Genomic DNA, 18,728 nt, shown 5'->3' with positions numbered 1-18,728 from the left:
ATGTCATAAACGATATAGTAACTTTGAGAGACAACATATCTCTTGATAGAGATTGCCATAGATTAAAATCACATTATAATGGAAGAGAGTCCAGTTTTTTGTAGATGATACACAAATAAATACTTCCACAGCTTTTTTCTTCTTATATTTTTGAAGAGAGAATATGTAGCTTATTATTATAAAGCAATCACTTGTTTCTGAAAGACGATTTATTGAGGAGTTATAAGTCCTTGTTGGACTTGGAGTAGTATTGAGGATCAACAATGGGGGAATAATTGCCTATCATGGGTCTATATCATTGCCAGATATGAAGTGGGTTTAGTGTTTGTTTCCTTCATCTCATAACTGCTTGGAGTGAATTTAACGAAACGTTATACCAACTGCGCGGCTCTCATCCCAAACATTGTTCAAATTATGGGAGTGATTACATTAATTTTCGGTTTCTTTTTTTTTTTAACATATCGCCGGATAATAGTATTTTTATCAATTGAGATGACTTTAAACCATGGGGATAAAATACATAGAGTGGTAATACTGAGCAATAGGTAGGGAAATTCTTTGACGTCGTGACAACAGACCTGAGGAGGAAGGCGTATTTTCTACAAAAGTGGCCGCTCCTCAGCGAGGCTACAATGGCCAAGAAGCTGACCTGGGCAGAGGTCCTTCTGACATTCTTCAATTCTTGTATGCACGTTACAATTATTTGGACTGTCGAGAAGATCTTCAACGTGAAGCTGGCTTACAACAGCCACAACGACCGGGTGTTGGGTTAAAGCATCGAGGACATCCCACTGAACGAGTACAGCATGTTCATAAAATAATATGTTAAAAAATCAACCTATTGACATCTCTAAATTCATATTATTATGGTAAAAAATTGTTAATATTGCAATTTTTATATATAGAAATAAAAATATTTTAAGTGCCCTCTATGTTCTTAATATACCTAACTTTTACAATTAGAATGTTTGGCTCAACTATTTCATATTTTTGAGGGTGTCAATTCCATTTTTGCATAATAAAATTGTGTGTATTTTGGGCATGTTACAAAAACTAAAATTCAACATGTTAACTTTGAGAATTTGAAGACTAATTGTGCGGAAGCAGCTTGGCTGTCATGACGTTTTAGTAGATCAGCTACAATCAGCTCTGACAAGAGAGGAGGGGAGAAGGTAATAAACAAGCACATTGGCGAGAATTACTACGATGTCGATCCCCAATTCTACTCGGAGTCCAACAAGGACTTACAATTATAAATCCTCAAACTTACTCTCCGTTTTTTATGAGCACACACGAATTTTCAATCAGGTTTTGAAAATGATTGAATTTAGTAGGAAATGGATTTCACTACTCATTAATTTGATAATAATGACAATGGCTAAGAAAAAGGAAATTCATTTTTCAAATTAACTTTAAAAAAAAACCAAAAAAAAACCGGGTAACCTAAAAAAATAGACACGATTTACATCACAACCTATGATTTGTGTCTGTGTATACTGACATTGAATGCCCCTAAGGTCAAGGGTTAGATTACGCGGGATTCCCTGTTACATCAAATGATTGCATTTTTTCTAAATATGTATAGAAAATTAGAATAAAAACAAATATTTCAAGATTACCAAGTTTTTCCTTCAGGTTATTGAGATATAATTTGTGTTACATATATAATAAGTTTGTATTATAAAATATAGAATAGATAAGTCGCTTCAATTTTGTACTTATTACAATATTTATGTACACCATGACAAATGAAAAATAAAATATTGATGAAAGAAATATAATATTTTGTATCTTGAAGCTACAACATTAGAAAAGAAAAATTACTATTAATTATGTAACTCTTACAAGATATATATTGTCACAGGAATGTAAGTATATGTATCTATCCTTTGGATATTTAATATTGTATTCGGGAAATGAAACTGATTTTTTAATAACATTTAATCTATTTTTGTATCCGTCCATAAATTAGCAAACAAATACATCATATGATTAAAATACATCCTTCCGGTTCCTCATCTGATAAAAAAAAACCCAAAAAAACGAAACTAAATACAATATTGAATCTATATTAATAAAGCAAAGTTTGTCTTTATGAATGCATGTTGGAATGAAAAGAAGTCATTTTTGACATAAGAAATAACAATGAAGTCATATTAAAGCTTATAAACTTAGATCAAAATACTTTCCACAATTAGAAATGGATGGAAAAGTGATGGAATATGCCGCACATATCATGTACATACCTAAGTGTGGCCTTTGATGAGTGACTCACCTGGATAGAACGTTTGAAAAAAGAAAAAAAAACCTCCAAGTGTTCTTGGATATGGAATATTGGCCAAGGCAATCATAGGACAAAAATGGGGTCTGATCTAGGACAAGGTTCTCTGTTTGTATGAAGCTATGATCTGACCTATCATATCCTATGGGTGTCTATGGAGGACATACAATCACTACAAAGAAAAGTGCAAGAAAAATAGTAAACACCATTCAAAGGAAATCACTCCTGGCCATGACTCATACATTTCGATCAACACCAACTGCAGGAATGGAGGCAGTGTTGGGTATTACTCCTCTGGACATATACATTAAGAACAGGCGACAAAATCAAGATAGAGAACGAAGAATTTCTTACATGATACCTGGGATGGAATTGGTTATCTTCCAAAACGTCTTGGACATCGGTTCCATAGTGATAAAATATTTACACAAGTCGGAATGGATCAAACAAGTGACTACATAAAAAGTAATCGCATTTGGTTAGATAATATACATATTAAGAATCCTGACGCAATCAACTATCCGGACCGGTCTAAAAACGAAGACGAAAACACTGGGGCTGGATGGAACATCACCAAAGGTGATGCATCAATTTTTCATTTAATGGCTTCATTGAATAAAGAGGCTTCTGTGTATCAAGCAGAGATTTTTGCCATAAGGTGTAGAAGCTCTTCTCAGGTACAAAAAACACTGAACAATGTAATAATCAGATCGGACTCCCAATTAGTAATTGCTGAAAACTTTAATCCAATTACTACTACTAAATAAGTTTTAAAATGTTAAGATACCATCATTGAAAGAATGAGTGAGAAAAATATACATCTAGAATGGTGCAAAGAACATTCTGACATTACAGGAAATGAATTTGCAGACCATCTTGCAAAGAGGGGTACAGAGAGCAAAAACCAGTTTACTATTCGGACGCCTTCAAGCTACATAAATAAGGTTATTCATCAATATTGGTGTGACCGCCATAAAAAAGATCAAAGTATGAAACATACGCATACTATACTTAATAAGCCGAAGTGGAAGTGGATCAAGCTCGGAAGAGAAAAATTGAGACAATAGACATCCCGCCCTATCTTACGTGAGACATCAAGCAATGAATGAGGAAAACGAAGACTTTCGTATTTTAAAATTTACGAAATGTAAAAAAATTAAAAATATTACTGAACTAAATTTTAGTTTAAACTAAGTTTTAGAATCTGCTGTAGTAGCATAAATACCCCGTTGTGTGGTCGTGCTCGTTGCCTTAAATTTGTAAAATTTTATTTTATGTATGCATGGCAAGCAGTAATAAATATTTAACTAACTAGTCATAGCTGAGAAAATTATCAATTATCTACCATCAAGCTAAGTATGACGCATATCAGTAGCTGTAAAAAAAAAAAAAAATACTGAATACTGGTGCACATAAAATAAAAATAAAGTTTCAGTGGGCAATCAGCTAATTTCTAGGAGTGGGCAGAACGTTGAGAAAAATTACTGTTTCAAGATTAGAAAAGGATAAATATTTGGTATTGTCGTTTTTTTTCTTCAACATAGAAGTACATTCATAGAAATTTTCATGTTCCAAAAATATTGCTGTGACGACATACTTATTTCTAAAAAGAAAATATCCAAATTTATAGCCACAAAAGCATTAAATTCATCTAAGCTTTCATGAAATATTATTTGAGAACCATGCACTAAAGTTGATTCAAAGATAATGTAATATTCTTGGAATCTACTAAACTTCCAGTAGTTTGAGCCGACTGCCACACTCATCAATATAGATTATGTTTGACGATAAATTAAGTCTACTTTGTGTCACGGACAATAAGCTAGATGATGCTATAGTTAAATAAAAGATTGAATAGAGAGAAAGTATGTTTAAAAGTCCTCAAAATGGAATAATGAATAGTAAACTATAATATTTAGATATTTTCATTGCAAAAAAAAATATACTTCAGATTATTTCTAAATATGATACTTTTAGTTCATAATTATTATTTTCTTACCCTTATACCAGTGCAACTGTTTTTTTTACATATTTCGGGTTTGAGTCTTGTCTTCTTTTATGTTTTTATCTCGGGGCTGAGCATTCCATTTTTAACATACACCAAGGAAATTCATATATCTAATTTAAATCAATTATATCATGAAGGGCCAAAAACCTTATTGATTAAAATATAACTTTACTCACTTAGAAACATATATTCCATGTTTGATTTGGTGTGTCAATTATTTTCAAAGTTTACTGTAAAATCATGCTGTGTACAGAAATAATATGGGTAACATAAACATTTGAGTACTTATTTAATGAAACAATTCTATATTATAAATTGTATCAATTTCCTTTTTATATCACGTACATAGGTACATATAACTTTCCAAATTAATCCTTTCATTAAATTTATAAAAGGAAAACTCCTTTTGCAAAAAAAAAAAAAATAAAAAAAATATTTCAACTTGAAAGAATTAATTCAACATTCTATGAATTGATATGTACCTATCATCCAAAATAATTAATCAATTGTTGATTATATCAAGGATTATACTTAGTAGATGAAATTAATCAATACTTTATCTATATATTTTTTATCAATGTCATAATTTCAACTTATAGCGTTTAACAAAAAGAACCCCGATAATAATGATTTAATTACAGACACGCTTTGCTATACTGAGATCGAATATATGTATATGGTGTGAGAGACGATCAACATCAAAATTTGTTTTTATGTTATAGTATTTAAAGTAGAAATCATAAGGTACAAGTTCTGATTTCTAAAAGGGGATTATTGATACCATTTGACTATGTCGTAAAATATTATTTATTGTTCTGACAATAGTCTTCTCAAAAAATATATTTTACTAAGTGAGCATCGAACACCGTTTTATCGAAGAAGATTGGAAGCCATAGTTCTTTTTATATTATCCTAAAACAGTTTATGCTACCTCTACGGAAACTGGAATCTTTTTTGCTCCAGCGATTTATATTTGCTCAAACATGTACTAAAATATATTGGAATTCATTCTTTTAATGTTTTGGAGCAAGTTAATATGGATATTGGAAATATATTAATCAGAACTAAGGCTTTAAAAGAAAGTGAAAAAACGCACCTGCTGTCTTCAGGAAATACAAGGATGCAGCGTTTGTATATTTTTTTCCAAAGTGTCGCTTTACATATGATATCACAAAGTTTTTATTTATTAATAACGTAGTTAATTTAGTTACATTACAAATATAGATGAATGTACTTCTTATATCGCTAATTACTCTGCGAATTTTAACTATTTTTCTTTTTTTTGTCAGCTAGTTATTTTTCATAATACGAGCTACAACTCTGTATTAATTATTTTTTCTTTCAAAAGTTCTAATAAATTTAAGGAATAGCAGTAGCTTATGGACAATTCGCTCGAGAGAAGTTATTCTCTTGAATTCAATGTGTGTACGTTCGCGCCCAGGTGATTCCCAGAAAAAGAAATAAACTTTATGGATATTAATTTTACCAAAATATTCATAGCTTAGATAGAGTAAATATAATACTATTATGTTTACTTATACTTAATCAGTACAACTCCATCTAACCAATTAAACGAACATTTGAAGAAAAAAAAGGACTTTTGCAAAATTTGCGTTTTAACCAAAGTTAATTTTCGTCAACTTCCAGACATCTCCTTAAAATACGGTTATTATCCGGTAAACTGTAGGAAAAATTCATAAAAGGATATTGGCTGACATATATGTTATATTGTTGGAACTATAAAACCGTACTTCTTAATCACAAATTTAGTTAGCTTCAATGCACATAAACAACTAATTTATTTATGGCGACGAATACATTTTCTTTGTAAGCTACAACTCTCTATAAAAAAAATTGAGTTTAAATAGTTATAATACATTTAAATTCAAATTTTTAAAGTTTGTATTTCAAAAAAGTTAGCTTTGGTAAACGTCCAGGAATTTCGAGTAAACTACTGGTAGAATCCAGTTAACTTATCGACTTTGTCTATTAACTGGCCAAATTTCATATAGTTTTGTTTTTTAATTAAAAATTTATAAGTATATTTAACTGGTCGCTTGAAAACTCGTTGCCTAACATAGTAAAACCCATTTATTTACCAAAATTCGATTCATTTATCCAATATACCTTTGAGGGCAATACAAGTATTATAATGGTCATTCAACTTTACAATGCTATTTTAAAATAGGCCTCTTGATTTTGATTGATCGTGAGCTCGCACGATACTCACTTTGTACAGAGTATTTGCATGTCCAAAAATTCAACCACAATATGTCCAACACCTTCCTTTAATATCTATAAAGTCATAGCTATGTCAATCAACTTCATTGTACGATCTTGAAAATTATTTGGCGGACTTTTTTGATGTTTTTGTCGATCTATTCTTATTTTATAATACTTGTAATGTACTTAAATACTCTCTCATACCAGGAGCTTGCGATACATGATGTGATCCTATTATGTTTTAATACCATTTAATATCATTTCCAAATAGATACAGTAAATAGCAATTAACGAAATATCCCAGATAATAAAAACTAAAAGGACACAAAAATTAGTAGCAAGTCACTTTATCAATCCATTAAAATTGCGAATTGTAGATATATTTATTGTGTCAATTATATTTTTATTTAAATGACAATTAAAATTCCAACAAAGTTTTAAAAAACTTCAAAAAACCCTCTTTTAATAAAAAGCATATCTCATAAATTAAGAATAAGCTGCTTCGTATCAAAAAAGATTGCTCTTTAGTTTTTATTAGATTTTTATATTCCTGACCTTTCTCATTCGTAATGTACTTATTATTATTTCTACATACGTAAAACTAATAAACCAAAATCCAGAGTTATAATTAATATATTGTTATTATTCGATAAGAAGAGCCTAATAACGCCCTCAATGAAGCCATCCGGTGCTCGTTAGCGTGCTATTTTCCTGTTTTCCCTTATGTCTTTTCTTTTAATTAGCCGAAACGACCAATAATTGTTTCTTATTTGTGCGGATGAAAAATGGATTTGACGCAACATCCCTAGAGAGAAAAGTCAGAATGATGGAAATGAACGCAAGAAGAATAAAAACTGCCCAACGACCAATTTAGGAAGGGTATGTTGGTCAATTTTTTTTGTATATTACTTAGCAGGAGGTTGGAGAGGAATATCCAAGAATATAAAGTACAACTTTGAAAAATTGTAGGTAGTAAAGAGCATCGGTGGTTATGAAATGAACTTTCCAGAACGTATCATTTCAAAATGCTTTTGGAATTATTTATAGTACAATTTTGAGCAAAAATCTTTCAGGATGGTAGATATGGAGTAAAGTGCAGATTTTAAACTAGTACTTTATGTTCCAAGGAACCTCATTTTTGTTCAAACTTCCAGAATAATAGGAAAGTTTAGTAAAGTCTTATATTTGGGATACCGTAGAAAGAAGAACTTGTAATCATTTTTTGTAAGAATAACAGGACTTCCGTATGGGAGAAAGCGTGTGGGCTAATAAAGCCATAAAAACGACATACTGAGTGATTTAAATCTAATAAATAAGTTGAAGTGAGATGATAAATCCAAATTTGTAACATTTCAAGTAGCTATAATGCTTACAGGTTCAATGTATCCATCATTTAAGGGATATGGAATACAATTAATAGCTTACAAAGGCCCCAAGAAGGAAGAAGAACCAATGAAACACAAGATTTTACGGATGGAAAATCCTATTTTCAGAAAACCTTTTGTACATATTAATTGAAAACAATAATCGAATTTATCTTTGAGCTTAGATTTCCAAACTGATCTCAGTTTTTCTCTCTGTCATCTGAATTCTAAAATATCTAGGATTATATTAATTTGGGATTATTATCGTCCAGAGTCATTTTTACCCTTAAAACAATCTCCAAATTAAAGTTAAAATTAATAAAACTTAAGTAAAAGTATATATTTTTAGACCCTTATAACTTATTCATAATACATAGTGATAAGGAATATCATAGTTTATTTAAAAAAATATATATCTTCATTGTATAATTTAAAAAAAATATCTATTTAAAAAATATGCATCTCTAAAGATTTTGTTCCATTTTGTAGTGATCCCGTTTTTTATGGGGATATACTTGCAAATAGTGAACGTTATCATAGTATTTTTACCAACTTCATGACGTCATACCTTGTAAAAGGAAGATCGAGGCAATCGAAGGTAGATACTTCTAACTTGATCATCCATCTCAAGAGATATTCGGAATCTGAATTTCACCAGGGACGATGGGAGGAGAATTCACCTGAAAACTACCAGAACTCATAAGGAAGTAGAGTGGACTCCTTTCTAGGGATTGAGATATCATGATAGAAACAATTACATAAGTGATCCATTCACAATTAGTAGATAATTTTAATACTTCCATATGGGATCAACTATTAAAAATAAAAAAATTTACAAAATTTCCTTGCAGATGTATATTTTTTTTAAATGTTTTTTAAAAAAATTATAAATTGAATATTTTTTATCACCTTTTTTGATAGAAGAAGTTTATCTTCTTTTATCAAGTGTGAATATGTTTTTTTTAGTAATGTTTCTTCAATTCGTTGTAAGATGGAGTTACACTGATTAAGTGTAAGTAAACGATAGGGTATTACAATAACCCTATCGAACCTTGGCAAAGTTTTGGAAGTCCATATATAAACAACTTATATTTCCTTCTCTAGGAGCAACCGTGAATTGAGCCTACGCAGATTTAGTCCAAGGGATATAATTTATTGCTGTGCGCTTTTTTCCAATGAGCTACATCTCTTTATTCTTGGTTTTTAACTATCCTTGGTTTAATTGTAACTTAAACTGAGGAGGAAACATTCATTTCTCATTTTTTATAGGGATAAAAAAAAGAATTACATATAGTTTCTGCAAAGAAAATTGGAGAAATATTTTTCAATTGAGAAATGCACGGCAGAAATTTCAAGAATAAAATTATTCTGAATCTTACAAATTGAGTGGATCATATAACTTTGGTGGAAGGGGGGTTGGGTTGTGGATGTATCCGAGAAATACTCTTACACAGAAGATCAATATATAAATATCCATCTATGTTTCTTGTAAGAACAGCTACCCTCTTAACCCTGAATTAGATTCAAATAATAGAACAAAATTGAAAAAGACAGATAATTTGAAGTGATATTGAATACTTGAATCTTTCATTACATGCCAATTGTTATTGTTTTATATTTACTAATGAAGGCAATTCATATTTCAATTTGTTCCCTTGCATCGAAATCCTTGAAATGTACTGTAAATGAATGATTATAATTCCAATAGTTTTTCTTTGTGAAAATATAAAGAAACCAAGTGTTCTGATACATAAATTGATTTTTCCTCTTCAAACAAAAAAAATAAAATAAAAAAAAGTTTTATGTGTACATTCCAGGTGTAATATATATGTTTTGTAAAATTGTAAACAGTTTTGTTCAAATATGAACGACAATTTCGATAAAAAAAATGTAAACCGTATTATAAAATAGTATACACAAATTGGGATATATTGAACATTAACATATTTTTTGAGCTTTGAAACGAATTTTTATTTACTTTTATATATAGAGTTGTAAAATCTATGTTATTTAAAGTTGTTTTGTAAATACATAGAGCAATGAATACTAAATAAATTGTAACTCTTAAGGATTTGGATGGTTTTTGACACTCAAGCTCAAATTCATGAGTTGATTAAGTGTTTGAAATTTCAGCACACAACTTTGAGTCGTTCATGAGTTATGGATATTCGTCCAAGTGCCTTTTTGGACCAAAATGTTCAACGTCGTTTTAATGTCTTATTATAGGACGCTACTTTTCTTGCATATTTTTTTATTCAAAAGAGCTTACCTCTTGAATATGATACTTACATATTTTGAAATGTGAGGATTCCAAAAATTTCCGGAGAAAAGTAACTTAAATTTGAGATCCCAGCCTAAGAGCTATGATTAAATAGCCAACACGATTTTTGGCACAGTGATACCCCTATACACCTATGTAAAACATGTTGGCGAAGTTTCATATTCATAAGAGTCGGGCAATTTTTTTATTCGTGATCAAGTACTTACTAATGTATTTCAGATTAAAAAAAAAAAGAGATCATAATTGAGGTCATTAGAAATTTAAATGTTCTACTTTTGACATGATTTTTGGAATTATCTTATGAATGACTAAGAATTATGTGCTGAAATTTGGTACACCTAATTTATTCATGATTTGAGCTTGTTTACCAAAAATACTACAAATCTGAGAGGGTCGGGTGACATGTCCTGGTCAATTTGACATGACCGTCTGAGCATTTGTTGTTAAGTTATTAGTAGAGTTGTATAAAATTTGACATGTCACTATGTAAAATAAAAGAAAACAAAAAGGACATGGTAAATCTGACATTATTTTAATGATCGATATTTGCTTGCCACTTTTATACAGGAATATTTTTTTCACATTCGATTTTATCTCTTGGAATCTAATTATCATAACATTGAAAGGGTTTCCCCCCATTTCTAAACATCTTGTCAACCATTTGTGTATTTATGATTCATTTAAACTGACAAAACTAATCAATCGTTTTTAAATAGGCCTATCTTGTAACCCATTTACCAAAGCGAGTTTTATTTAAGTCTTGTTTTACTTACTTAAAAGGTATTTATAGAAATTCTTTCAGAATAGGAGAATTAATGGCATTTGATGACTGAGCTAGCCAAAAGGGAAATGCAGAGTTGAACTTCTTGTAGCCGTTACTGTTTCTTATTGGAGACTCACTTACACCACCTTAAAAAATAAGAACAATGAATAATGATTCGATTTTAAATTGTTGTATTCAAGAAACTTGTTAATAAATTTATTTTGAAGAATACAATGTGAGAATAATCAAATATTAAATTTTGGTTTCTTTTTTCAAACTGTATAAAGTAAGTTTATCTTACAAATATTCACATTAATTTATGCTATGCAAACTCTTTTCATAAAAATATAATTCTAACTTCTATAAAATAAAAAATGAGATACTCGCTGATTTTTATCTATTTTCTTATCAAATACAGGGACGCGCGTGCTGTACAAGTGATGAGTTTTCTTTTAGAGAATAAACAAAGACATTTAATAATGACAACTTTTGAGATACGAAAATTCGTAATAGCTCACTGTTTAGTTCTCGTGATACCCCTTAATATACAATACATAGTATATGTACTAGGATAAATACATTTATTTATTTATGGGAAGCCCCTCATAAGCAAATCCCTTTTATGTGTAGTTTAATAATATTGGTTGTATTATTGAAATTTAAAAAAAAAACCCCAAAGAACAACAACAACAAGATCCCCCTTCCTGTGAAGTAAAGGTTTGTATAGATCTGTCATATTCAAATATATATCTATATATGAGTAAATAGCTTCATTCTTATTATTTAAGGATTTTTATACGTATCAATAAATGAGCTTGACTGACAAAAATAAAATTATTTTTTTTTCCTATGAACTTCAAATTTATTAATTCTTTATTTTTTGGCACTTTCAATTAGCTCCTCTATATGTTTCAAAGTCCTTTCGGAATTTTAGTTTAATCTAGGAATTTCATTCATCAATTCCTCACATTCTCAATTAACTTTCAGGCTTTTTATTGCCTTATAATATATAATCTTGCGAAGAAAGGTCAATAATTTCATAAAAGTTTATTTATTGTAACTTTGAGTCTGAATCCAATCATCTACCCAAGAATTAGAGATGAAATGATATCCTGTCCTGTAACTAAGATAGTACAACTCTGTGGTAAAAAAAAAAATAAAATAATATTGTGTGTGAATTCCATTGTGTCTAATGTAAGTTCAGAAGGGTCTTCCACTTGATTTGAGGCCAATGGGAAGCTTTTATATAATGATGATTTTATATTAAGAATATAATTAATATAAGTACTTGGAAACATCTTGCCATCAGGGGTTTTGCTTCTATGGACATCATCTATTGCAACTTGGTTATAATACTTTGGAAGAAACTTATTTATCATCAATAAATGTGTAACTTAATTTAGGTCTGGTCAATTGTTCGTGGATAAGAAAAGTAATGGTATGTTCAATAGATTATTGAGAATATGTTGTTGACCGACAATATGCTATTGTTGCTTCTGAAAGTCTTTGCAAAAGGAAAATGTAAGGCATAGGTTTTACATGGTCATTTATATGCCCAGTATTTACTGCTGTCGTGTTGAAGGTTATCATGCCGATACTTTTACACTCTTCTTGGACTATTGTCATCAAAAGAGGAATAAAATATTACATATTTATCAAAAAAGAATTTTTAAATCTTTATAAAGGGGTGAAGTTTTAACATATATTTAAAAAAAGGATATCATTTATCACATCAAAAAATAATTGCTTCTCAAAATTAAGGGGGCTCATTTTTAAGCCTTCAATAAATAAAAATGTAATCACCCTTACGTGCAATCTATTTTTTCTCCCTTTTTTTGACTAACTAAGAGCTATTTTTTTAAGTAGAATAGTTATGAAAAGAAAGGAGGAATTGAATCTTGTAATAAATGTTTTAAAAACAAAAATATGTTTTATGATTGATTATTTTATTTGATGCTATCGGAATAATAATTAATTAACAAAGTTATTTTCATCTCTTAAAACAATCATTACATGAATGGTAATACTTAATTCTAAATTCCATTCAATAATTATTCTATAAATAGAAAAAAGAAAGAAAAAATACCTTTACCCTTAGTAAAAATTAGAAAAAATGCTTTACCCTTAGTTGGTTAAGTAAAATGTGCGCGTTCCATGTATTATTGCCATAGAATTAGCTAAACATATTTTTGTAATATAATTGATTTATTTTTATGTAGTTTGTTCCGTATAATAATGTAGTAGCTATAATAAAAACCCAGATACTGTTTTATTGTTTCTAATTTAGATAACCATATATATATTTAATTTACTTATATAATCTTTGGGGTTCTGCAGGTTATACATAACTAATATCTATTGTATAAGATAGGTCAAAAACAAAACGATAATACTTCTCCCTATATTTCGGTAAATAAATGCTACATTCAGAAAGCCTTGTTTCGTGAATATAATACTCCTTATCATGTTTGATTGTATTATCTTGTAGTTGCTCTTTTTATATCATTAGTTGTAATGTGCTATAAACATGAAATATTTTGTACACTACATAATTATATGGTAGATACCTTTTGGAACCAGAAAGAACCATCAAATTTCCTGTGCTTCAATGCAAGGTGCTCGGTTGATGAATTAATGAAAGGGAGCTTTTAAATAATAATACAGGGTATGACAGCGAAACTTGTACTTGAGAAGTTGCTTTTGAAATGCTTGAATAATTTTTTGAAATTGTCCTCGTGTATGAGAAGAATCCTAAGTATCTCTTTACGTCCCTCTTGATTGTCCTAGCATCTTCGAAGAAGTCGTTGGAGAGACGATTCATCAAACTGGTGGGATTTCCTTCCCCCAACAGGACAGGAACTCTGGTCCTCTTTAAATCGAGCAATCCATTGCCTGCCTTTCTGGAGAGGTCTTCTCCATCATTCTTCATCTTGACCACCTTGAAAACCAGGTTCCTGGAGCACTTCACGATATCCAAAATCCTGACCACCTCAACTTTGGCATCCAGGAGATCTGATATGGCCTGCTTTTTGTTCACTCATAATGACTAGATGATGAAATGTTTATTTTTGTTTGTTAATGCACAAAGAATGGCTGAACAAGATTGTCAAAAAATAATTCCTTAAACTTTCCTATATTAATGAAAAAATTGACATTAATTCACAGTCCACGTTTTTCTGCTCATCCTTGTGCATACAGGGTGGTTCAGAATTATAGTTTCTCCAAAAAAAGTAAATTACTCATAGATGAAGGGTTGTATTAAAATATGTAGTATCCTTTTTTAAAGGTTTAATATTGTCCCTAATTAACTAATATTTCATTCAATGTGACTGCTCTTTTTTCTGAACAATTTGATGGAGACATCTACTCACTGACTTGCAGATAGTACGCGTAACGTTTTTTGGAATTTTTGTCTTTGCGCTACCATCAGTTAGTCTACTTCTAGGACAAAGTGGGTTCCATGTCACACTGGGGTGCCCCTGATCGTTTTTATACCAAAGAAACTAAGTCTTTTGACATCCAGTTTTAAAAAAGTAAATAAATCAGAAATCAAATAAATTTTTATACAATATGTAAGGGTATAATTTTATATTCATCTTAAATAAATAAATATATAAAATTAACCGTAAAAGTCTGTCTCAAGTACCAATTATCAATAATGTGTCATGTGAATACCACTCCGGATTCTGTGTGAGTATATTTTTTCATCTTTAAACAGCAAAAATACATTTGATTTCATAAAGAGCAAGGAAAAAAACAACACAGCTTCATGAATTGTTTTCTAAATAGAAAAGCCCCACAAGAACTAGACATGATTGACTATGAAATGAAACCCCGGTCTACTTCATGCGAGCCTTTATCAATCAGCTTTGAGCTTGTACCAAAGTTCGCAAGGGTAGATACAAGCAAGGCATAATTAGGAAACATTCAATGACAATTACTTCAAACTTGGCTTCATCAATACTGGGTATGCAGCATGGTCTCTCTCTTTGTTGAAGAAATATACGGTATTAAATGGTATAACCTAGGAGTGACTCTGAGCAAACTTAAACCTATTATTATTTTCGGTTCGTATTGTACTCTGTTTATTACTATTTTGCAGGGTTTTTGACAATAAAAAAAAATCAAAAAAAAAACCCCAGATTTTTTGATTAAAGTCGATTTTTATGAAGAAAATCTTAACAGCAGTAATACAAAATATAATTGTTAATTAATGGATTCTACTTGTATTACTCATACATTGACAACACTAGATACCAGAGCTACGGAGTCAGAGTCAAAATCGACCGGAATTGGGCTTTAGCCCGAACTCGAAGTTGGACTCATTAGTTGTTGAGTAACTCGTTAGTCCGAGTCTGAATAAACCTTTTTGTCTGCAACTTCGAAGAAAACAACAACACAATCATGCCTTTTGCTAACATTCTATTATTTTAGTTTAATTTTACATTATATACCTACGTTAGTAAAACTAAAAGTATGTTTTGGCTCATTTCGGTTCTCACGCCAAATAAAAGAAGAGTATAACAATATATTCACTGTTAAGAGTGATTAACTCAGTGCCTCAGCTTCTATTGAAGAATCACACAGCAAGGATGTTAACTGTGCAAATCAACCCTTCTGGACAGATTTATCATAAGAACTTCAACAAATTCTTCATTTCGTCGTGTGCAGCATTCTCAGTTTCCCAAGATGGTAGAGACACTTAGGGGGAAGGTTACACTCCACCAACAAAGTGTTGTTGAATATTTGCCAATTATTTATGAGAAGGAATATGAAAAGTGTGCAAATCACCTGAAAAATAAAACAGTATGTCTTGCAATAGATGGGTGGTCTAACATTCATAATGAACCCATGATTTGTTTTACTTTAATAACATCAACTGCCCAAATTTTTGTAATTGACACTGTAGACAGCTCAGATCATTCTCACACTGCTGAGTACCTTCCACAACTTGCACAATCTTCTATCAAGAAATGTGAATATGATTTTGGTTGTAGTGTTGGTAGTATTGTGACACACAATGCAGCGAACGTTACCAAAATGCAGGAACCTACTAGAAGAATCAACTGAACATAATATCATCTCCTATGGTTGTGCAGCACACCTTCTAAATCATGACCTAGAAATTGAAAATGTAAAAGAGTGTTTGTGTTTTGTAGTCAAATATTTCAGGAATAATCATCATGCAGGTGCTAAATACCGTCAAGAAGGTGGTCAGAGTCTGAAAATGCCCCAAGATACTAGATGGAACAATGCGTCTGACTGCCTCAAGATTTATGAAAACAACTGACCAATTCTAATGAAGATCTATGAACTTGACATATCCTACATTGCAAAGTCAAGGGTTTAAGAAACAGTGACGAGAGAGGCCAAATTGTTTTGCCCTAAAGTGCTGAAAATTGTGTTTGCATCATTTTTATACTTGATTTACAGTGTGAGCTGTGGCTATATCCTACTGGAAGCGGATGGAGACTACAGGAAACTGCAATATTAATGAAATATCTAAACACAATCATTTTTATTGAATTACTTAAATGCTATTAGTACTCTAATTATGAATCTATACACTCAAACTCAGAAAGAAAAGTTTTGTTGGGTCAAATTTTATATGATATACAATAAGTCTAATTAGTTGTATCTAACTTATTACGTATATAAACAAATGTTGGAAGAACATAAACAGTTGTTTAAATAATATATTTAGGTAAATATACTGCAAAATAAGAATTTAATTATAAAATAACCAAAGTCTGAAAAATATGTGTTATACTTATGTTGCGTCTTCACGAGGGAGAGACACAAACTTATTTATAATAGGAGAGATCCAGGATGACCAAGAGACAGGAGGAGAATAATTCACGTGGAGGAATAATGTAACACTGTTTATAAGATCATGTGTCTTCTAACTATACTCTAATATATTTACAAAAGACGAGACTATTTATAATACGTAAAACACAGTACTTATAATACATAGACGAATATACAAGAAGATAAAAACATGTAAGGAAATATTAAATACATAACAACTTACCTTGTGTAGAAAAAGTAAGGAGACCTTCTTACAGTTCATTAAATCTTAAAGCTCCAATTATTTTTGAATAGCTTAAATTCTAAGCCTTTGATTGATACATATCTTGTAAACAAAAGTTCTATTTATGCCGCGATGTTTGCAAGAAGAGCCATCATAGGCAATTTAATTGGTACCACGAAGACCACATCGGACATCATGAAGGCCTTAAACGTCAGCAAGGCCACAATCTCTCGAGTTTGTTTTGATAGGGACAACCTTAAGGACAAACTCAAGAGTGGAAAACCCACCAAAAGTGAAGCCCAAAGACATCATAGAGGCCTTTAAGGTTCCACCCAACCATGAAAATGTCAGAGTATGCCAAGAAGAAGAAGGTACATCGGTGTACTGGGGGCAAGGCCAGACGAAAGGCTGGAAAAAGGTTGCTTACAAGAATTTATAGGCCCCTCCTGTCCCAACGTCAAAAAGAACTCTGTCTTCAGTGATGTCAACAACTCTTGAATGATCTGAATCACAATAACAACCGGGTGATTTTTTTCTCTGATGAAAATACATTTACCGTTGACCCCGTCTACAATAAGCAAAATGATCGGGTGGTATGCTTGGGCAAGGCTGACAACAGGATTACAACAGTCACCAAGACCAATCATCCGGCCTTTGTGATGATGATGGGAGTTGTGGCATCACATGGGGGGAAAAATGCCTCCAATTTGGTTTCCTGTTGGATAATGGTTACCCGCAGCCTACTACTTGATGGTGTTGAAGGAAAATCAAGATCACCAAGACCATGAAGATGGCCTACAAGGCCATGTATGTATTTCAGCATGACGGGCTCCGACCCATACTGCTAATATTGTACAAGACTGAATGGAGAGCAACATGAACTTCATGTTTAATAACTTTTGGCTCCTCTGAGCCCAGATCTGAATCAAGTGGATTACTCCATTTGATGGAAAATTGTGAAAAAGGACTGTAAAGTCCGCCACCCGAATATTGATGCCCTGAAGACCTCGCCAGTGGAGGATCATAAAAAAAAGGACTACGTTGCTGATGTGTGCATATGTTCCGGAGGCGGTTGGATGCTGTCGTTGGAGGCTGAGGGTGGCCAGATTCATAATCAATGTGCATTGTTATAGTAAAAAATATTATCAAATAAAATTTTCTCTGTACAAAATCATTCTGATCAATGTTAATGACTACTTAGAGGCAGGTCTTGATACTTTTTCTACACCCAGTACATTAATTTTAAGATCCTTTCAAATTTTTGATACATTAATGTGGAAAAAATGAAGGAAAACTTCCTCCTTTTAAAATTTGGAAACACCTTCCAATTTAAAAACCCCAAAATTAAAAAAATTGTAAGGTGTATTTTGAGCTCTCTTTACGCTAGGTTTGAGGGAAGAAATTATTCAAAGCGAATACAAATGGCTGACTTCCCGTTATAAAGCTTGATTTGTATGGACATATGTAATTAAGAATCAAACCATTGATCAAATTATTGTCACATGTTTATGTTTTCTAAATAAAATACTCAAATTATTTCATTTTTTCTATACATCCCTCCCTCCCTCAGTTAAAATCCATGGGGAATGTATCCTCTTCTAGATATCTACACCATTGTTGGATAAGCCAACTATTCTTCTTATATTGTAATTAAGAGTTTATAATGGAAATAATTACAACATATTTTTTTTTATGCCAGTCATTTTTTTATGTACTTATTAACTAACTAAACATTAACTTACTTGACTAGCATTGTCACGTTTCCATTTTCGAT

The 18,728-nt window shown here is 31.1% G+C and overlaps 1 long non-coding RNA gene across 1 annotated transcript; it reads right to left on the bottom strand.

Annotated features, from left to right (window-relative positions):
- Positions 1-440: 440 nt before the first annotated feature.
- On the bottom strand, positions 441-16,830 carry LOC139905214 (uncharacterized). Its single transcript, XR_011779813.1, has 4 exons — positions 16,691-16,830; positions 10,931-11,066; positions 4,466-4,532; positions 441-4,399 (listed from the first exon to the last, which is right to left on the bottom strand). It is a non-coding gene; the product is annotated as an uncharacterized lncRNA (long non-coding RNA).
- Positions 16,831-18,728: the final 1,898 nt, after the last annotated feature.

The sequence above is a fragment of the Lepeophtheirus salmonis genome, chromosome 4 (genome assembly GCF_016086655.4).
Source record: "Lepeophtheirus salmonis chromosome 4, UVic_Lsal_1.4, whole genome shotgun sequence".
NCBI classification, from domain to species: domain Eukaryota; kingdom Metazoa; phylum Arthropoda; class Copepoda; order Siphonostomatoida; family Caligidae; genus Lepeophtheirus; species Lepeophtheirus salmonis.
The sequence above is the reverse complement of the archived record's forward strand: the minus strand, read 5'-3'. Positions and strand labels throughout refer to the sequence as shown.